This window comes from Juglans regia, chromosome 7 (genome assembly GCF_001411555.2).
Source record: "Juglans regia cultivar Chandler chromosome 7, Walnut 2.0, whole genome shotgun sequence".
Lineage (NCBI taxonomy): Eukaryota > Viridiplantae > Streptophyta > Magnoliopsida > Fagales > Juglandaceae > Juglans > Juglans regia.
The window spans coordinates 24296011-24319268 of NC_049907.1; the positions used below are offsets into that span (position 1 = coordinate 24296011).

The 23258-nt window shown below is 38.7% G+C and overlaps 1 pseudogene; it reads left to right on the forward strand.

Annotated features, from left to right (window-relative positions):
• Positions 1 to 11872: 11872 nt before the first annotated feature.
• Positions 11873 to 19542, forward strand: LOC108991225 (annotated as a pseudogene).
• The last annotated feature ends 3716 nt before the right edge of the window (positions 19543 to 23258 follow it).

A 23258-nucleotide genomic window follows, 5' to 3' on the forward strand; every position in this document is an offset into this window, starting at 1 on the left:
GTGTGTATAGATTTCAGAGAGTACTGGTCCTAGTCTCATTTTGGTTTGGAGAAAGTGGCTTTGGTAGGTGTTGAAAAGGAGTCGACACAATAGTATTAAATTCAAGAGAATTTGACTTGGAGTTTTTTTTGGTGAGTCAACTGGAGTGTGGAGTCGAAGCGGGTTACTCAATGGAGTGATGGTTGGAAATAATTGTTGTGATAATCTATAGGAATTAATTGTGACTTAAGGTTACCTAGGAATTTAAATTTTGAGGCTATTCTTTCCTTTGGAGATTGAGTGTCCAGTTGATTGAATTAAGGACATTTTTATTTAACTTGAAGAGAGATTGATGGGTCATCATGTATGGTGTATGATAAGATCTTGGAAGTTGAAGCTTAGGCATCAGCGGTGGATAATATGATCAAGTATGTGAGTTAATAAAGCATTAGGATCCATGGGTGCTTTGCAATGGCTTTTGGTGGATTGAAGATTTGAGCAGTATGGCTTACCTTGAGGTTTAATAGTGATGTGCTATTGAAGGAACTAATCATGCTAATACTAGCTTATAGGAGTAGAAGTAGGTGGGCGAGTTACCAAGAAGGTTTTGATAATGTTTTGGTGAAGTCAATGGTAGTTCATAGTGAGTTTAGTCACTGCTAGATTAGATGATATTTAGAATTAAGGAGACTAGCTTTTGGGTTTAGGTTGTTGGGTAGAAGTTTATAGGCGCTCTTACTGTTTGGCTGGGTTGGACTCGAGCCTTCTAGAGTATGTTCCTTATCTTAGATGAGACAGGTGTATTTTGGGGTGATGTTACTTGTTTTCAATTTGCGATGCTGAGGTTGATTGATATTGATTTTCTGTTTATGATAATGGATGTATTTTGTGCAATATTTATTTTGATCAAGGCAGCGAGAGTTAATTGAGGAATATGAGTGATAACTAATGGTTTTGGAAAAGAGAGTATTTTCTACCAAAATTTGGTAAGAGTCTTTTGGTTTGTGTGACGGCCCCAAATTCCGCTTGGGATCGGACGGACATTTGAAGCGTCGAGACATGCCACACAAGGTTACCTGCATCCGTTCATGACATATAAGATGCAATATCTCTAACATGCATCTAGCATTATGCAATATTCGCAGTAGATAATTTTTTTCTTTAGCAATATTATGCACCAAACTAAAATATCCCAAATACTTAAAACATACTCCATACTTAACGACATACTAAACAACTAAGATCACAATAATAGTCCATAAGGTTGTGATCAAAAGAGTGCTGGAGATTGAACTCCACAAATACAAGTAGTAATCTGAGGTAACTATTGTAATACCATCTACGTCGCACCGTCGCTTAGTCGGCCGTTTCCAGTTGGTCGATTCCCGATTCTCCTTTAGATCCTATAACAAAATCTACCATTCGAGGGGAATGGTAATTGGGACTACCACAAAGAGATTTGATTACAAATCTCAGCAAGTTAACGGAAAACTTCCACACAGGTTAATGATGCATGCATGGCAGTAAAAGCATGAATGCATAATCAAATCATAAGTAATCATAGCATAACTTGACATACAACATAACATAATTGGCATAACTTAAACTGAAACTGAAGCTTATCATGAACGTGACTTGAAACATAACATGGACTTGAAACATAGCATGAACGTGAACTTGAAATATAACATGGACTTGAAACATAACATGAACGTGAACATGCATAATTTGAACATGAATTTGAGCATGACATAATATAAATGTGAACTTGGAACATAACGTAAACGTGAACATAACATAACATGAACTTAAAACATATTCTTGTCTCATGGGATTACCATGATTGCGTGAACGTAAACTTGAACATAACATAACGTGAACTTGAAACATGACTTGAACGTGAAATACATGAACTTAAAATCTTATTCAATAGACTTAATCATTAAAGTGACCATATGGTTGCTACACAGGTCTCCTTGAGCCGTGTGTCCCTGCCGATTACCGCATCACATCACAGGTGTCTATACCAGCTGTGAGTGCGTTAATACGTACTCCACAGTTGTTGTGGCCCCACGTATTCTACGTGTCACAATTGTTATGTCTCACGTAGTGTATGCTCCACAGTTGTTGTGGCCTCATACTTCATGCTCCACAGTTGTTGTGGTCCCATGAGTTATTTTGTTTGTGTCACACTTGCTGTGGACACACGTAACATAATGTGTGGCACCATCGGCGTTAGTGCCTGGCGCGCTCCGGTGACCAGCTAATTAGGCCTCATTCGCAGCCTGTTGACTGTACTTCGTCAACCCAGGGAATTTCACACCTATTTAGACACTCCAGCGTGAACAAAGGAGTTCCACTAGGATATTACCTCATCCTAGCGCTTAGGGTCGTGATTGACATAAATAACTTAACTGGTATACATGACATTTCGTAACGTGACGTCACATGAACGTGACATAAATGATAAAAGTCCTGACGTAGCATAACGTGATGTGAACGTAAGATGACAGACATGACATACTTCAAGACATAAATGTAACAGAGTATATTTCATAACATGGCATACATGTAACATGCAACATTTCGTAACATGACATACCATATAACATACAACATTTCTTAACATGGTGTAACATGTGACAATGAATATTACGTGTAATAGATGACATATTTAACTTAACATGACATACTTGCAATGTATAGGAATACGTGACAGAATATCTTGTGTAACAGATGAATAATTCATGACAGAATAAATTCTGTGTAATAGATAAATATGTAATGACTTAGCATGACACATATGATAACATGCATACATACAATTTAGTTCCCTTACTTATCACTCATACACGTTAAACTGAGAGTAAGTTAAAAGCTAACTTACCTCGATCGTCGCGTTCTACTAGAATAAAGCACAAAACATGAGGAACTGTAAGAGGGTATTCTAAAACTTAGAAATTAATTACATACAATTACAAATGTGAAAAGAGATAACTTAGAGTAAAATTACCATTTTACCCTCTACATGTGGGGCAAATGACCATTTTACCCCTAACTTAAGGATTTCACATCCTAACTCCAAAAATTACCAAAATTTACATTCCTCATGTAAATCTTGTCCTAGACTCAAATAACAACTCAGAAAAATTTAAAACCAATCACAACTATGGAAACTCACAATGACAGAAACATTCATAGACCATTTCTCTTGATTTTGGTTGCAATTTCATCCATATTCAAAACCCATGATTAAACCAAAATTTTGTAACAAGGATCTTCCTATCCTAAGTTTAAAAATACACTTAAAATATCCATTAAGAAAAGCTAATCATCAACACCAAACGTTTTGTAAAAAGACCCAAACTTTTTAACAAAAAGTAAACCTTAAATCACAAGTTTTGACCTTAATAAAAACATCTCCAAGAATTCCAAAAAAACAAATCTTACTTCTAACATATTCATAACATCATCCTAAGATCGAACATGCTTTAAATCATCAAATAAAACTCACCAAAAATCACAAAACAACACTTGGAGTTTTTGGTTTTAAACTTAGTCCAAAACAGAAACTGATTTTCCCAACTAACTATGATCATTCTCTTGATCCATGGCTTAAAGATATGTGATCTTCAAACTAACACATCACATGGTTTAAAAATGTGTCCTAAAGAAGATCCAACCATCAAACTTAAAATCACATGGCTAAAATTTAATAAAACATGTATCTAACTCAAAAATATCAAAGTTTAGGCCTAACCGAAATCCTCTTACATAGAAAATCATATCTTTAAAAACTAATACTAAATATCTTCAAAATAACATCCTAACATGTATATAAGAGGGTTAGGATCATCATATACAAATATCAAAGCCTTTGGAATAAGATTAAACCACGAAATATTCAAACTTTCACAAAACAGAAACTGTTTTTCCACTTCCAGTTTTCAAGTTTCTAACTCTAAGAAAATATATCATCAAAAGCTTTATTCAAGCAACAAAATCTTAATGAACATTCATAAACACATGTTAACAACACTCCATAAAATTTTCGGACCATGATATGTCCATTAGCTTGGTCAAAACTTCCAAAACATAACATACTCTCCAGTTTCACGCCTAGAATGATCTTTCCATGGTTAAAAATACTTTTGACTGATCAAATGAGCATGTAATGAGACTAATAAGATATCCACGGAAACTAGACTCAAAGAAGAACAACTTATGCGAAGGAATCATCGTGTAAAAATACTTAAAAAGGATCGTAAATGGCCACACAAAATGTCCCAGAAATCTGCCCGAGAGAGCTCTTTTGGGTTTCTCCCTAAGAACGGGGGAAAGGAAGTGATACAATGGAATGAAAAGTACCTTGCACGACTATAGACTCCTGGAGGGGGAAGTTGTGGGCTGGAATGACCCTTGATTGGAGGTGGCTATGTGACATAAAGTGGAGAATAGTGAGGGGCAGAGACTTCCTGCAGCAGCTGTGAAAGATGGAGGTTGATGGAGTGGATTTCTCATTCACATCAAGGCACTATTGGGTGCAGCTAATGGCAGTGTATGGTCTGCCATGTGGGGGAGGAAACTTCTCCAAGAAGCTTTTCCAAGGTGGCCAATTTCGTGGGCCTTGGTGGGCCCCACCAAGTGGGCTTCAATTTGGGGTTTAAAGGGGGTTTGGTTAGAGTTTGAGATGCTATCAAGCCCAAAATCAATTTTTCTCGGCCCAATCAAATTTCCAAGGTTTAGAAAGTTGGATAATGATGTCATAACAAGGATTTGATTAATTAATAGCATGTGGAAGTAATTTAATCAAGTGATTAAACACAATGCTATAAATCGGATTAAAAAGGGTTTGGAAGCCAACTTTAGGGTTTGAGAAAACCGTTTAGGGTTTTGGTTTCAACCAAGCTTTTGGGGTTTCAGTTGGATTCCAACCATTTAGGGTTTTGCTAGGGTTGAAACCCTCTTTGGTTTGGCACAATTTGATTGATCAGATAAAACAAGGTTTTACTTATGTGACATGATCTCACTCACACCTTGACTTCCTTCACAAATCCATCTAATGGTTCCTCTTTGTACCAAGTATCTAATATTATTCAGTATGTGTGGCAAAGATATTGTCAAGTGTTCAAATAAAATTCCTCCAACCTAATTTGAACATTTCACACTGCGATTTTGAAAACACTGCACTGGGTGCGCTTATCGAGGTTACTATTCACTCCAAAAAAATGCATAATAAACTTAGTACTGAAAAATTCTAAATATTCATATTAACCTATAGTGAAAATCGTTCACCGAAATTCAACCCCGAAGTGCCCCTAAAAATAATTTCACAATTTTCAACAGATGTTTCGTCTGGAATTATGAAAATAGGCTATTATACCATAAAATCCTAAATAATCCACTGAGTCTAACGGCGTAGACCATAACGCATTCTGACACTTCTAACTACCGCAAATAATTAAACTCATATTTCTAGCACCATAGTAAGTGATAACACTGACTATGTTGACAGACTAAAACCTAGGCGATTGGTCGATTCGTAAAAACTTATGGAGTTTTTTCTAGATTCCTAAAGTCAATAGAAATTCTACCAATGAATTTCTAGCGGGCTGTTACAGTTTGTAGGTATGAAGCCACCTTGTACTCGATGGTGTCTTTTTTTATGAGGACAAATTTTATGCATGTGGGGAATTATCAGAGTGCGCAGCAGGAGCGTGATATTTTGGTTGTAATTAGGAGTTCAAATTTTGTGCTGATTTTGAAGAATTAGTGGTGACTTGAATTTTTTAGACAATTCTTGTAGTTAGAGATTAATCACTCAGTTGTACCAATTATGTTATTGATGGTTAACTTTGGAAGTGGCCATTAGGTTACCTAAGTGTAGTATACAACGAAGGTTTGGAAGTTATACCGTAGGAGTCGATTGAGGTTAGTACAGATTATCGAATGGAACTATTAATTATTGGGTTTTCTGAGGACTCCTAGTGGAAAGAATTTGATTGGGATGATTGTTGATCGGTTGACCAAGAGTGCCCATTTCTTGCCTATCAACAATACCAACTCTTTGGGAAAGTTGACTCGATTGTATGTCAAAGAGATAGTGTGTTTGCATGGAGAACCCAAGAGTATTGTGTCGGATTAGGACCTGCGGTTCATGTCCCATTTTTGGAAGAGTTTGCAGGCAGCTTTAAGCACTAATTTGAAGTTTAGTACTGCATATCACCCTTAAACTGATGGTCAATCAGAGTGCACTATTCAGACTCTTGAGGATATGTTGAGGGCTTGTGTCATGGAATTTTAGGAGGGCTAGGAAAATCATCTGCTGCTAATAGAGTTTTCTTATAATAACAGTTTTCATGCCTCAATTCAAATGGCCCCATATGAAGCTTTGTATGGAAGGAAGTGTAGATCACCTTTGTGTTGGGATGAAGTTGGTGAGAGTAAATTAATTGGGCCTAAGATAATTCAAGAAATGAAAGATCAAGCATGGGTTATAAGGACTAAAATGGCAAAAGCACAAAGTCGTCAGAAGAGTTATGCAGATACAAGGAGAAGAGACTTATCCTTTGAGGTAGGTGATTGTTTACCTCCAAGTCTCTCCTATGAAAGGCGTTAAGCGCTTTGATAAGAATGGAAAGCTTAGTCCGAGGTATGTCGTTCCTTTTTAGATTGTAGAGAAGGTTGGGCTTGTTGCTTATAGAGTTGCATTGCTGGACTATTTTGGGGAAGTTCATGATTTGTGCTATGTGTCGTGATTGAAGAAGAGTTTTGGACAGCAAGACCATGTTTTGTCGATCTAGAACGCATTCAACTTCAGCCTAACCTTACTTATGAAGTTGTCCCGATGAGATCGTGGATTGGAAAGAGCAAAGATTAAGGTCCAAGATGATACCTTTGGTGAAAGTGTCATGGGGTGATCTGTTGGCTCAAGATTTCTCTTGGGAGAGAGAAGCCGACATGAGGGAGCAATATCCGTATTTGTTTGATCGACCCTGGCAGTATGTTTCTTAAGTCTGCTCTTAGTCGAATCTTATTCCTATCCTAGTTTTAATGTTTCACCTAGCCAATTTCGAGGATGAAATCTTATTTAAGGGGGGGAAGATGTAACATCCCGTATTTTAGTGTATTTTTAATGGAAGGGTTATTTTTATTAATTGAAAAATTGATTCTCTTGTTTTAAGTTTATCGAATCTTTCGTTGGTTTATTTTTATGATTTTTAATTTGTGAAAATTATTTTGATATGCTTTCTTAAGATTAATTATTGTTATGCATTTAAATTGTTCTTTATTTTAAAATAGTTTATTGTTGGATTTAATTATTTTATTTTCATTTAATCACTACGTTTATATTATTTTATCTAACTTACTATTTTGAAATTCTTTTTGTTGGATCATTTTTGTTACCCAATATGTGAGGATTGAACCTCATTTCTTTCCCTCACTTTTTCTTTTTCCTTTTCTTTCTTTTTCCTCTTTTTCTTTTCTTCTTCTTTTCTTTTTCTCCTCATTTCTTTTATCCTCTCTCCCTTCTACCGCACACGAATTCCCTCTGCACTGTTTGTGTGCAACACCGCTCCTCCCAACCGTCTCCCCACAGGCCAGCGACTCCACCTCCCAATTTCTAGCTGCTCTCGCGCCGCCGTGAGCCCCCACGCACGGCTTCAAGCCACGACACTCCTTGAGCTCTGATCCGCCACTGGTGAAGTCCATCTAACTCCATTTTCGTTTGGACTTTTCAGACTTCAACCTCCCTCTACGTTGCCACCCACGACCAACCACCACCACCATTAGCTTATCAACATCCCTAAGCTTTTCCTTAGTAATCTCAAGTCTTTGTTTGTTTCCATGCAAAGTCTAGCATTTTGAGACCCACGACCATATTGTATTTTGCACTGTTACGTTGTTGTGCTGCCACTTCTAGCACCTCTGTGATCCTTCGAAAATTATATTATAGCACTGTAAGTATTTTCTCAAAGAACTTTCGTGATTTAAATATATTTTTGCAATAACTTATTTTTACTGTGAATTGGTTGGTTGTGCCGGACTGAGTCCAAGGAGTAAGGGGGTCGGTTGGATTGGGGGATGGAGTTGTTTGTGTAACTCAATTATGTTGTGATTTGTTGGTTGTTTGTTGGATATTGTGTTTTTTCATGTACATTGCATATTTGCACGCATCTTCATGTTTGTAAATGAAAACTGGGTTTTCGCAAAATTGTATACACGTTCATGTATATATTTGAAAACTGGGTTTTCATGTGAGAAATAGTTTTTAGGTGCGTGTGTATCATGACCCCAAGCTGAGATGGGGCATTATCTCGGTGTAGCTCCTCTAGTCACTCGGGAGCGGAATATACTGAGTGACATCCATTGGGTTGTTGTTGGGCGAAAATGGGATCGGACGGGATGGTAACGCTCTCGTGCCGACTCTATGGCCCCTCTACTAGCGGGGGTTAGAGGATGCTTGGACACGAAACTGGGAATCGCTCGTTACGAAGTCACTCGCATGGTCCTTACTCGTGGTGTGATGAAAGGAGCCAGGGTGTGCTGATAATCCCTAAGGGAGATCATGGTGCATACGGTTAAAATGGATATTGGGCAATTGTTTGGAAAAATAGTGGATTATTGATTTGGGCTATTTTTTGGGAAAATGGCAAAAAAATGTTTTATGGAAATATTTCAGGCCAACAATAGGATTTTGGAGTGCGATGGAAAATATTCACCTTCAGGAAAAATGTTGTTTCGGGTCTAATGCATATTTCATCATATGCATGCATAATTGTTGGTTGCATTAATGCATTTTTATTTGCAAGGGTTGTTTGGATTATTACTTACCTGCGGTATCGTTTATGTTAATGCAGATTTTGATGCATATGATGCTGAGGGTGAGCCTGAGGATTCAGCTCTGCCGAAGGAGTGATATGGGATCACTCGTTTATGTATTTGGACTTGTATTATTTTTCGGGATAACTGTATAACACTTTTTATAACGTTTTACTTATGTAAATTTGTATTAACAATTCTGATACATAGTCGACTTACTTAAAGTATCCCCTGCGTTGTTCATTGTATACTGTTGCATATACACACACTCGGCAATATCGTTGGGATGCGTGACCATGTTGTCATCATTCGGGCGTCTCGATTCCCGAGTTTCCTTACATGGGGGTCGGGAGCACCACACGAGAGCTCTTGAAAACTTTGAAATTATATGAAGTTGTTTCGAGTCAAAGGATGAATGTAGAAAATCAAGTTTGTTTTATTCTAACAAAATAAATTATACTAGGAAGCATAAGTTGTTACAACTTTCAGGTTTTATTGAGGATAAGTTCCCTTGTACTTACCTTGGGGTTCTGCTACAGACTGGCAAACTTACTGTCTCTATGTTGAAGTTGCTTGTTGAGAAAATCCAGAAGAAAGTGGCAGGACGGAAAAGAAATCTTCTTTCGTTTGGTGGAAGATTGGTATTATTGAAGTATGTCCTTAATTGTGTGCCGATTCATGTTCTCTCTGTGCTGAAAATTCCGCAAATGGTGTTTAGAGATATTCAAAAGATTTTGTCAGAATTTTTATGGGGGTCCAAGGATGGGGAGGAAACAAAGAGCTTGGGTTTCTTGAAGGAAGTGCAGGACTTACTATTGCTAAAGTTTGCTTGGAAGCTGGTTGGGAATGATTCTCTTTGGGCAAATTTCTTTAAAAGCCGATATCTGTTGAACATGTCTCCTTTAGAAGTTGCTCGGTCTCCTTGTGGATCTTCTTTTTTGAGGAGTGTGATTGATAGAGTACCGTTGCTTTTTAAACATGGCTTATGGAAAATTAGGGAAGGTAAATTAAATTTTTGGTTTGAACCTTGGCTCCCATCTGGTGTGCTTGCTGATAGAATTCAAGTGATTGATCCATTGCTTCAGATCTGTGATTTGCTTTCTCGAGGTGGTTGGAATGTTCCTCGTCTAACAGCCTTGGTTGGGGAAGAGTTATGTAGTGAAATTTTACAAGCAAATGTGCAGCTAAAATAGGGTCCTGACATTTTCATTTGGGCTCCTTCGTCTGATGTTCAGTTTTCAACTAAGGGAGCATGGCATATTTTAAGACTTATCTCGGCACAGCCTGATTGGGCAAAATGGACTTGGTTTAGAGGTCTTCCTATCAAAGTTTCTTATATTGTTTGGAAATTTTGGAATCATGTGCTACCTGTTGATGGGAATATTAATAAACTTGGTATTTGTCTAGCATCTAGATGTTATTGTTGTATAGATAAATGTGCTATTGAAACCGAAGAACACTTATTTGGTACTGGTTTTCTGGCTGAAAAAGTTTGAGAATTTTTCTCTAAGAGGTTAGAGGTTAGATATAGAAGTGGGCAAAGTATGTTTGATCGTGCTTCACTCTGGGGGTCGAAAGCCAAAAGTTCTTCTCAATTGGGGATAGCATGTGGAATTATCCTGAACCTGATTATTTGGTGTCTTTGGTTGTTTCAGTGTAAGATTTCTATGGAGAATTGGAAGGCCTCTTGGGAGAATATTGTGTCGGCTATTTTACTTCAGATTAAGAATGTTTTCCTAGTGCCGATGAAATTCAGGTCTTGTTCCTCTTGGGACCACGACATTATTAAAGTATTAGATGCCCTATTATTACGCCGAAGTATATTAAAGCTAGAGCTTTTGCTTGGCAATTCCCAGATAGTGGGTATTGGAAGTTAAATGTAGATGGTTGTTCATTAGGAAATCCTGGACTGTCGGGGGGGGGGGTGTGATTCGAGATCATAGAGGGGATTTATTTGCAGGTTTTTCTCATCACTATCAGTGCCAGACTAATGTTGTTGCTGAATTCTGGGCTTTAAGGGATGGTCTCAAACTATGTAAGGATTTGGGGCTGTCATGGATTATGGTTGAGACAGACTCTTTGATGATAGTTCCATGGATTCAACGTGGGGAATGTTCTTTTTGGTATTTATGGGATTTTTTGGAAGAGGTTCTTAATCTTCTTTGAAGTGTTAATGCGCGTATTTGCCATGTTTTTTGAGAATGTAACATGGTGGCTAATTATTTTGCCAAAGAAGGAGCCCATAATTCGTGTATGGATCTTTGGGCACATAGCTCTCTTATGTGTAGACTTAAAGGTTTGTTGTGTCTTGACAAATGTTCTTTGCCTTATGTGCGCTTCAGGTAAGAATATTAGTTTAGATTTCTCTTGAGTTGTAGAGGCTCGCATCTGAGTATAGTCCTTTAGTGTTATCAGCTGGTCAGTTTTTATTTGGTTTTGTTTTTCAGTTTGTTTTCTAATGTCTTTCTTTGATCATAAGGTTTGTCTTTTGTAACCACGGTATTCCTCTGCCACAAGTGAGGGTTTTCTTAATAAAATTGGGAGGGAGTCACTCTTGGACATGTGATCCTGTCTCTTCTTCAAAAAATTAAAAGAAAAAAAGAAAAAAAAAGATTCCACAGTAGGCCATCGATTGCTCAGTTTCATGGATGCCTACTCGAGATAAAACCAAATCCGTATGAACTCGAATGACAAGGAGAAAGCGAGACCGAGCACTCTATTGTTACCAAGCTAAAAAATGCAGGGGCAACGTACCAACAACTAGTCAACCGGATGTTCAAGGATCAAATAGGCTGCAACATGGAGGTATATGTGATCAGCTTTCTGGTCAAGAGCAAAAGGCTCGAGAATCATCTAGCCGACTTGCTGAAAGCCTTCACAGTTCTGCAGAAGGTGCAAACTGACTCCTTAGCCAAGCAGAATCGGCGAAAACCTAGTTGTGTATTTGTCAGTATCTAGACACGCCATCTCGACAGTTTTGGTTTGGAATAAAGAGGGCTGGTAGCAGCCAATATACTACACAAGTCGAGCATTTCGAGGAGCTGAGGCACGGTACTTGTGTATGGACGTGATGGCATTCGCGTTGGTGATCGCAGCCAAGCGGCTAAGGCCATACTTCCAAGCTCTTTCGATGAAGATGCTCACCAATACACGCTTCAAGAAGGTCTTGCAAAGATCAGACATCTCAGGCCACCAAATGAACTGGGTTGTCGAATTGAGCGAGTTTGACATGAAGTACGTCCCTCGCATTGTAGTGAAGGGACAAGTACTGGTGGACTTCGTAGTTGAGTTCGCCAACTTCCTGGTGGAGGTAGTGACAACACCCATAGGATAGCTCTGGCAGGTCTTCGTCGATGGTTCATCTTGCCAGGCTGGCAGGAGAGTAGGGGTGCATATTGTCATAGAGTCTGGCGAAGAACACAACTACGCAATCAAGCTTGCCTTTAAGAAAACCAACAATGAAGCCAAGTATGAAGCATTGCTGGCCGAATTGGCGATGGCCAGAATACTAGGAGTGGTGGAGATAGAGAGCAAGGTAGACTCCCAAGTAGTCGTTAGCCAAGAACGGGGTGAGTCTGCCACGAAAAGTGAAAAGCTGAAGAAGTTTGGCCTTCTTTGTTTTGAAGAATTAAATGTTATAGAAATATAGATTAATATGTTACAAAAAAATCCTAATTTTAGTAGGGATGAGACATGAGGAAAAGTGTGTTATAATAACAAAATAACTCATGCTAAAATGGATGGAAGGCTTTGATGTTATTTAAATGATTATATGATGAAATTAATTAAGATAACATCTTTAGGTGTGTTATAATAATTCAAATGTAATCTCAAAAACACTTTCTCTCTGTTATGTTCATATCAATTTCCTTAACCAAAACCTCCATCGAAAATCTTCGCCGAAAGGGAGGGAGGAGCTCGACAGCTCCTCAGCCACTACAAAGTAGCCTTCTCCAATCTAGTCCTCCGGTTTCATGTTTTTCTTTTTTCTTTTTCTTCCACTATTTTGGAAATGTCCATTTGTTTCCTTTCAATCTTCGGACAGCTACACGGGTCCCACCATTGTGTTCGCCGACATCCCTCACCTCCTGTATTCTCTCTTTTAGTTTTAATGCAAGTTTGTTGAAAAAAATTTAGATAACATTTGATGTAACGTAACAAAAACAAAGCAAATCACATTGAGAATTATATTTGTAATGGATAGAGCTGACAATTGAATAGGGCTGTCAAGAAATATGTTGTAATTTTTGTTGGAAAAGATTGAAATGAAAATGAAATTGGATTTTTGCTTCAAAGGCATGTAATAATACAGATTTCCTTAAGACAATTTTTGCCTCCTCTAATTTAAATTGATTGGTGTGCATTGAATTAAGACAAAATGTCTTTAGGATACAATGAAGTCCAGAAGAACTATTTTGTTGTTTGATTGTATTCTACATTTAGCAAAATCAAATCAAAATACCAATAGTATTTGTAACTTAAACAAGAACTTAATAACCATGAACATAAAACAATGGAATAATAAATAAAAGGGAGGGAGAAGGAGGAGCATTTTGGGACTACCTCCATCACCGAAAGGGCCAAAGAAGGAGGAGCGTGTCCTCCCCTGATACCTCGGTAGAGGAGAGACGACTCCAACTATGGACCACTCCTGTATGCTAGAACCTGCCTATTAGGGTCGAGATCTCTTTTATTCCCATTTTGAAGAGGAGGAAGGAAGCCTCTTCTGATCATGAGACAAACTTCTTCCCAAACTCTAAAGGACAAGCATCTGATGAATTGTGACTGGTCCAGACAAATAAGGAAGCGGTCAATGTTCACCTAGGTGAGAAGGGCATCATACCAAGTCACCTATGGGTTCTCCTTAACCCATGAGTAAACGAAAGCCAAACAGTAAACTTAGTGAGGAGAGGGGATCACCTCGAGAGAACCACTCCCCATATGGCACGCACCAGAAACTCATCTCGTCTCACTTCACCTACAAGGCACTCCCCGCCGGTCCCAGAAATAAAGCAAACCTCCTACTTCAATCCTCAATGTGTGAAAAGCAACACTCCAATTGTGTCACCCAGAGGCCTGTCCGTGCGCAGAAGCTGTACAGATTCCCTTGTTGCGGCCCAATGCTTGGGAGTGAAGGAATTTGTGAGTTGTAAGGTTCGACTACTCGTCGTTTGTAGGTTCTAGGGTCAAGCACCACAACGAGCAAGATGACAACAATATCGTCTAGGAGTTTGGAAGAAGCCGGGATGGGGCTAGACCCAAGACGTTCAAGACCTCACTAGGGGACTGCAAAAAGGAATTGTCGCCCCATCGAGAACATGGTGATATGAAGGTCCACTTGCTTGGCAAACCCCTCCAAGTCCACAACGCCCTGATATGGATTAGGCAGGACCAGTTCCGCAGCGTCTAGGACTTCATATAGATGTCGCATAAAGTTAAGGTCCAACACAGTGGTGGGGTGGACTAAAAGTGCACTGCAAAGCAACCTATTTGGCGAGAGGCGAGCTCCGTTGGGAACTCACCACAAGCACTACCATGAAAGGTATGAAGAGAGGGCATCTATGGTTGTGTGATATTGAGAGGATAAGAGAAAAAGGATGACAACTATGAAGAGTATAAAAGGAAAGACGGGATGGAGGTATGCGCATGAGCTAGTGGGACCAACAGAGAGGAACAATAGGTGATCGTATGGAGCAAGCAAGATAAGGAAGGGAAGCAACGGTTAGGAACCTACACTTATGCCTAGAGTGACACGTTTCACTAGCCATAGGAGGACACATGTGATTCTGCAAAATGAGTGGGTTGAAAGAATGTGGGGAAAAGGGAACTGACAGAGGTTACTCTATCCAAGGGAGGATAATCATGACAATGGGTCGACATAGACCGCACAAAAAAAGGAAAAGATGATGAAATTCTCGTCACACTTGTGCGTGACAAGAATTCACGGGGTAACTATTAAACCCAAAATGCACTTTGAAAGATAAAAGCTTAACCAAGCTTGTAAAAAAAGCCTACCAGACTAAGCTCTGCATGTACAAAGGTAGGTTGTGCAGATGGCCTTAAGGTTTTCCATTTAGAAATGAGGACAAGGCCTTGTCCACCAAGGGGAAAATGGCAGCCCACCTCCCCTCGGGAAGGCAATGGTGAGAGGTAAATTCGCTGAACTGCAGATTGAACCTACCCTCGTCAGGGAGGATTCATCGAGATCCTCATAGGGCCCACCACATTAAATGCAATGATGCATCCACTCGAAAAGGGGCCCACAGGATGAATTTGTACGTGTCAGGGAGGGTTCACTCAGGCCCTTAGCAAGGCATGCTGCATTAAATGCACTAGTAGACCCACTCGAGAGGGCAAGTCCAAAATCGAACCCAAAGAGGTTACCGCATTAAATGCAATAGTATATCCCCTCTAGAAGGTGTCAACCACTGAACTGATAGAGCCCCCCATGGGAGCAATGATACAAATACAAAAAGGAAGAGAAATCTAATGGTATGTTCATATTCTCTGATACTTTCTCCTTTCTACATAATCAATGACCATAACTTTGGTAAGAGCTAACTTAGGCATTGGTAGCATCCTTCGGCCAAAGAGGCTGCACTAGCCTTCTTAACTTTAGGAGTGAACAATTTATCCAGAACGGAGTGGGTGAGGGTGAGAAACATGTCCCTAACAATTTGAACTTAACAACACAAGATTTCAACCCTTAACCTCATTTTGCCTTTTGCCCACACACTCACTCGCTCTCTCTTAGTTGTGGTTCTACCCCAACCGTAGACCATTTTTGGCCCTTCAAAGTTCATTTCCTCTGCTATTGAAATCCCTTATTCTTTCATCATCCAATATATGTGCCATGACACATTTATAGTATTTATTTATTTAATGTTTGAATAGTTGGTCTTGGTGTAGTGTTTTTTCCTTTTCGTTTTTTAATTTATTCTCTTGTTATTGGAATTGTTCCTTAGAAATTGATTTCTTAGGCTTAACTTGAAGAAATCGTCGATACTGGCACACATTTTAGGTTGGGGGTGTTTTGTTGAGGGATTTTTCGAAAATACAACGTGCAATGCACATGAAATTGGCTTGTCATCTTATGTCTATGGATTCTTTGTGGTCTCGATTCCTTATGTCTAAATATGGGAAAGGAAGACATATCTCATTTATGACATCTCAAAGGTCTGGTTTGAGGTTCTGGAGATCTATGGTTTCAGTTATTCCAGATGTTTGTGAATCTACCAAAGTCAAGGTTATGGAGGGTCGGGCCTCATTCTGGTTTGATAGATAGTTTATGGATGGCTCTTTATGCGATATGGTTGATATGGTGGGGAATCCTTCTTTGCAAATAAAAGATGTTTAGTCTAGTGATACTTGGAATTTGGAATTGTTAGAACAACTAGTAGGGTAGGAGCTGGCGAAGGAAGTGCATCGTAGTACTTGTGCAACTAGACATGGGAATGTTGTGCGAGTGTGGAAGCCAACTCAAGATGGTCGGTTCACTTCGGCTAGTGCATGGGAATTAATCCGAGTCAAAGGCAAGCGACATCCATGGATGGATTGGATTTGGAATAAGCACTTGCCAAAAAAGATTTTGGTTTGTATGTGGAGAGCCTGTTTTAGGTGTTTATCAGTTGATGACAAAGTGCAGTCCTGTGGAGTAGTTATGGAAGTTGGACCATGTCCTTGCGTCAGGAGAGGTTGCACAACAGGTTTGGAGCATGGCAGTAGTGGCGCTGAGGATATCTTGCTTACATGCAAGGACTTGGTGGAACGGAGTTGAAGTTTGGATGTCCTGTGCAAAAAAATCCACCAAGAGGGGTTTATTGATTGGTTGACTGCCAAGCATTCTTACTTGTTGTGTGTGGCAAAGACGCTGCAAAGCTCGAATGGAAGGAACCCATGAAAATGTAGCAAGTGTCTAGCGGGCCATTCGATTATGGTTAGGCCAAGTGGTTAATGAAATTGATGATAAAAAGGCTTGAGCACCTATTGATGAACAGATATTGCAGGCCATGGACATTCGGATCAGTCACCATCCAGATGAGAGAGCAGTGTTAGCCTGGTCGAAGCCACCATGCAGTTGGTGGAAACTGAATGTGGACGACGGTTGTAGAGGGAACCTAGGAAGATGTGGTGGTGGATGAGTGTTGCGGGATCAAAGGGGTGAGATACAAGGAGGTTTTTCCACTTAGTTTGGTTTCGGCACAAACACTGAGGCTGAGTTGAGAGCATTATTGCAAGGGGTGGTGCTATGCAAAGAATTGGGTTGTAGACAAGTTAATCTGGAATGTGATTCCAAGGTAGTGGTAGACTGGCTTGCTACCCATCGCTGCAATTTGTAGTACTTATCGGATTTTTGGGATGCTATTCTACATGAACTAGGAGGTATTAATTTTCAGGTGGTACATCAATTCAGGGAAGGCAACCAAGCTGCGGACTATCTCGCAAGAAGAGGTAAAGAGGGTCTAACCTGGAGGTTTGTCATAGGTGAAAGTTTACCAAGTCTTTTTAGGGGCATTATCAGATTAGATATATAATGGGGCTTCCTAGTATTAGAAATTAAATTTGTTGGGCTCCCTTTGTTTATTTTGAGGGTTTGTTTTGTATGGTTTTTGGTATTGGTCTGTGATTTTGTGGTTGATTGTGTTCTACAATTTTCCTCCACCCTTAGTGAGGTTTGCCAAGAAAAGTAGAGGTGTCGTCCTCTTTTATTAAAAAAGTATATATATATATTCAAAGGATTTCATGATTTTGTAAATGGCGGTACACATAAAAAGACTTTTACACTACAAGAAATCAGGCCTTTTCCAGCGATTTTAAAATCGTCACAAAAAAATTTGTTGTAAATAAAGGTTATTTCCGGCAATTTTCAAGTCGCCGCTTGATTTTCGTTGCGAAATTGGGAAATCACTGAGAAAAATGTATAATTTACTTTTGCGGTGACATTTATATCTTTTGCGGCGATTTTTGTCGTCGCAATAAAATTATTAACTGTAGCGGCATTAATTTTCCGTCGATTAAAGAAAATCGTCGCAGTATTAACTATTTGCGGCAAAAATTGTCGCTGTAAAAACACATGCTCCCATTTTAACTTATTAGCGGCGAGTCAAAAGCGCCGGAAAAGCTCATTAAATTAAATCCCCCGCCTTAGGTTTTCTCATTTCGTTCCCTCCAGCCATCTCTCCCCCTTCCCCCTTTCTCTCCGCAGTCCCTCTTCTCCCTCAACCCTCCGCCGCGCACAGCCCGTCGCCAACGGCCCCAGTAGGCCACCGCGACCTCACCTCCATGGCCACCCCCTCCTTCTCACCCCCATCACCAACCCACTTACTCTCTGGTTCCCACTTCCACCAAAGCGTACGACGCCAAGCCCCTGATCACTCGCATATCGGCTGTCCATGCTGCAGAGCCCTCGACCAAGCAGTCTACACTGCCCGTCGCGGCATCGAATTTGAAATGGACGGTGGAGACCTGGAAGTCCAAGACTGCGTTGCAGCTCCCGGAGTACCCGGACCAGAAGGAGCTGGACTCGATGCTCCAGACCATCGAGGCCTTCCCTCCTATCGTTTTCGCTGGCGAGGTGAGGCACCTGGAGGAGAAGCTGGCCGAGGCGGCCGTGGGCAATGCCTTTCTCTTGCAAGGAGGGGACTGCGCCGAGAGTTTCAAGGAGTTCAGTGCGAATCGTGGTGGGTTGATCTGTTTTGGGTTGGGAGAATGGTGGGTCAGTTTGCGAAACCCAGATCGGCTCCATTTGAGGAAAGGGATGGTGTGAAACTGCCGAGTTACAAAGGAGACAACATAAATGGAGATGCTTTTAATGAGAAATCAAGGATTACGGACCCCCAGAGATTAATAAGGGCTTATTGCCAATCCGCGGCGACTCTGAACCTTCTTAGGGCCTTCGCCACTGGAGGATATGCTGCAATCAGAGGATTAGCGAATGGAATCTTGATTTTGCTGAGCACAGTGAGCAGGGAGATAGGTGTGCTTTCTTAAACCTATCTTGGTTTCATTTCTCCACACTAAACGTGAGCTTGTCAAGTTTTAGCTTTTGGTACTTTACAATATTCAACGAGCCTGGATCACTGCGTGAAAATTTGAAGCATAGCCTAGAACGTGTGTACCCAAAAAAAGGAGAAAATATATCATTGTGCTTGTTCATAGTCTGGTGTTTTGTGAGTACCATGCCTATTAGATAGAAACAGGAGAAAAGATATCAATTCAGTACTAAATTGATCATTTTCTTAGTAATTTGGAGGTTACTTAATTTTATTGCGCTCTAGAAGGAAATAGATTGCTATTTTCAAGGGCCTAGAGTGTTTTTCAAAGTTGGAGAATTGAAGGAGATAGGTGCATGCTGGGGGGTTTTGGTTCTTTGGGAGATGGAAATAGTGGAGAAAGGTGGGTAGAGATCATGAGAGAATGCACAACATGCATGCTGGCAAACGATTAATTAATTAAGTTAGGTGTTATATATATGATAATCTTCTAAATTCATGACCGATTGAGAGACTAAGATATCAAATGGGGCATGCATTTTGCTTTCTCAAATTGTTTTAGATTATAAAACTGTTGGTGGGGAAGTTCTGACGACCACGAGTGTGTGTGTGTATATAAGATCTATAACACTAACTTTATTCTAAATTCATTCTCATATAATTTTTTTTTTCATTTTAATATAAAATAAATAATTACAGATTGGAAACTTTTGTCAAGATTGGAGAACTTGGAGATATTAGATCTTAGTCACAATTGCCTCAATGATAATACCTTAAAATCATTGGTTGTGGTCAAATATGTTCTAAGAATCTGAATCTTGCCGGAAATCAGTTGACAGGAACTTTTCCAACTAAAGGTATGTTCATCTTTCATATTACTTTATAGAATTTCCAATCACAAAGGTCATATTAATTAGAATATAATACAATTAATTAACTCTATTTCTTTCCATCGGTTTAAACTTTTCGGATAAGCAGTGATTTCATAAAAACAACTGAGATGGCTGGCCTAGCTATTACCCATTTGGCTTAGAGGCTATGGACAGATTCATTATTCATTGGACTTGTAATTTGGACGTTTTTTACAGTACGTACATGGTGTTATTTGACACAAACTTAAGTACTCTTTTGGAAGCAAAAAGATAAATTAAAAAAAAATAAAACAAAAACTTTTTATTTTTAAACTAGAAAGATCAAAACGCTCCACATGCAACCCATGCTTTTGGGAAAGCTTAGACCCTCACTTTTTAAGGACTTGTTTATTTATAGTCCTGTTAATAAGTAAAATTAATTATATATATGCGTGAATAGTTTCATTCTCAGTTGATTCATAAGCACTAAATTAGCATGGATTTTCTTCTAAATACAATCTCATTTGATTAGAATTGGTGATATGCTTATATTTATAACGTGAGCACGTGCACGTGCGCGCACACACCTTTTATTTGTTCTCTGGCTTAGATGAGATGTGCATATGTTGTTTTGAACCATGTATTAATCTGAATCTCTTAATTGTTCATAAGACATTACTCTTACATTTTTCGTTTGCATTATTCTTTTTTGGTATTAGACCTGAGTCATCTTCTTAGTAATGAAAAAGAAGTTGGTTCTTTTGGTATTCACAAAATTTTGTCTGGTCAGCTTGCAATTTGCCTATTAATTATTAAATTGTTCCTATACTATATAGTATATATCTTAAACTATTTTTTGTTTTCCTTTCTTTGTCTACAATTTGCATGTGGTCCTATCACTCGAACCAATCAACCATGCATATACTATTAATTTACATGTATTAATATTTATTATTTTGTTTCTTTCAAGTCTAAGAAGAAATTCATGTGCAATTAATATATATTAATGTTCTATATATAATATGTTAGAGTAGTATTACTTTTGCAAGTAGCTTTTAGTTTAAATATTATAGGTAACATATATGAGGACGATTACATGGACTAAGACTCCAGCTTGCACTTCTTGACCACGAGTTTGATGACCTAGGTATTTTCATTTTTGTTGAAATGTATTTGTTAGATTTTTATAACGGGGTCACCTCTTGGAAATTGATGGTCCACATGCACCTAGCAAGGCTATGTTTGTGTTCCAGTTTAGGTTGAATTTCAATATGTGATTTTTTCTGTGGATGAAAAGTTCTGTTCATTTTGGTTCAGATTATGATACTCTCAGAGCACTGGACTCTGATAATACTTCCACAACTCCTTCGATGAGTGATGAAGATATAAATGCATTACCAGTTCACAAATACCGGGCTGCTGGCTCTCAGAAGTAAGTTCATTTATGAGCGGGAATGCGTCTTTAAGCATATGGCAACTCCTTTTTAGTCTGCAGTTATCTATAAATTGATGGATCTAAAGACTATGATATCAACAATTCAGAACTGAACCTAGGCTTAGTATGTTCACCTAGTGGAAAGTTACTAACTGCTTGTTACAATGACTACGTTTATGGTGAAGAAAGGAATGAACATCTGATCCCAGTTGATCCCAGTTGGTAATGGATGAAGGGGTACTGAATTTGTAACTTTGGATCAATAGTTTACTTTGTTTAATTACTATACTGTTATTAATTTAAATTCTTTGACATTAATGACTGCTGATTGGTTATAACTTACCAAGAAAATCCTTAGAAAATCTTCTCTTTTATTTGCATCACTTAACATTGGAGTTTGATTAAACTAGATGGGTGGAGGAATGCATTCTTCCACAAATGCACAGGGAATATTCATGTCTAAACTGCTGTCTATTATAATTTATGTTAGGTTTTTGTGAATTAACTTTGAATTTGACTGCTACTTTGCAAAAGTTATTTATAAAATTTGTGCCAACCTGGATGAGTGTAGGAATGCATTCTTCCACAAATGCTAGGGGAATTTTTTTTTTTTCTAAACTGCTGTATATGAAAAATTAATATTAGGTCTGTAAATTAACTTTGAATTGGATCGCTAGTTGTGCAAAAGTTATATATAAATTTGTGCCAGTATCCATGACAATTGTTTGAAAGGACATTTTTTCTGTTTATGGTGACAGCTCATCTCTTCAACTGGAGTCATCTTCTTCAAGCTTGGCTGAGGTTGGTTTTTTTTTTTTTTCTTTTTTGTTTTTCCCCTCACTACAAGAAATCAGGCCTATAAATTTGTTTTCGTTTTTGTTCTGCATTTTGTCAGGTTATGGTTTCCATGAGGATGGATTAAAGGTAGCGACTAGTGGTCAATAATTTCTGAGTTATAATGATATATGATGTAACAAGGTGACCAAAGATTGTTCCTCTTCTAGGATGTACTTCCTACATAGAACACCCAAGCCTTTGGGAATGATGGTGGCCAAACCTGTAGCTTTCTATGCAGTATTTTTCTTTCCAAGAACTATATAGTTGGTTGAATGCATCTTACAGTGTATCTTCTTGGCAGGCTGGCATGGCTGCTGCCCATAGTATGCTTGGAAAAAGTTGTGCTTTTTTTAGCAACGCAAAACACATGGTACCATCTCTGATGGAAATGGGGGCGCGCCTTTCTGTCACCAGGTTCCTTAGACATTATATCTCAGCTGGATGTGTAATGTGAGTTTACTCTTAGTGGCAATCCCTGTCATAGGCTAGTCTAACCTCCTACCAAGTATTATAGTAGATAGGATGCCACTGTAATCACTTTTGATACAGTACTAACCTTGGCCAGCTGCTACTACCATGTTTATTCATAAAAAAAAGGCTTAATACTTCCAGCGAATATCAATTTGTACATCTACTATGTATTTGTGCATTTTTCTGCATGATTCAAAGTGAAAGAGGTGCATGCAGGTCTTGTCAACAAGACTATAGATTTGCAGGGTCCCTTATCTCCAAGTAGGATATATCCTCAGTAGATTTAGTTCATATCTTGATCTACATTCAGTATTGTTTTTGGGTTTGTGCTTCCCACTTGTGCAATATCTTTTTTGAGCAAGAACATACAATTTGGATGTGGATACTACTTTTTTGTGGATTAAGTTTTTGGTTGCTTAGAGCTAGTTTTGGTTGAAATTTAAGTTCACTTGGTACTTCTCATGTCACCTCTTGAGGTTGAGATGGAGGGATGGAATAAAGGAATAGAAAATGAAAAATAAGAGGTTGAAATGTTAAGAGAACAGAGAATTAAATCTACTGATTTATTGCAATGTGATTGTTGGCAAGACAAGAAAATAAAATCTACAAAAAGCTAGTTAACTAAGTTACATTAAATTTGTTGTTAATTGGAAAATTTTATTTGGCATTCTTGTGATACTCTTCAATGGTACTGCTCCCTATAAATGTGTTTTTTTAAAGTACTTTGTTGTTAAGTTCAATGATCTTACTCAACTCTGTTTTTTCCCATTCAACAAGTTTGGGATTAGTTTTGGTGCAGTTCTTAGTATAGTTACTATAGATCTTTGGATCTTTTTTGAGTATGTAAAAAGAATATTAGGGCAATCCATA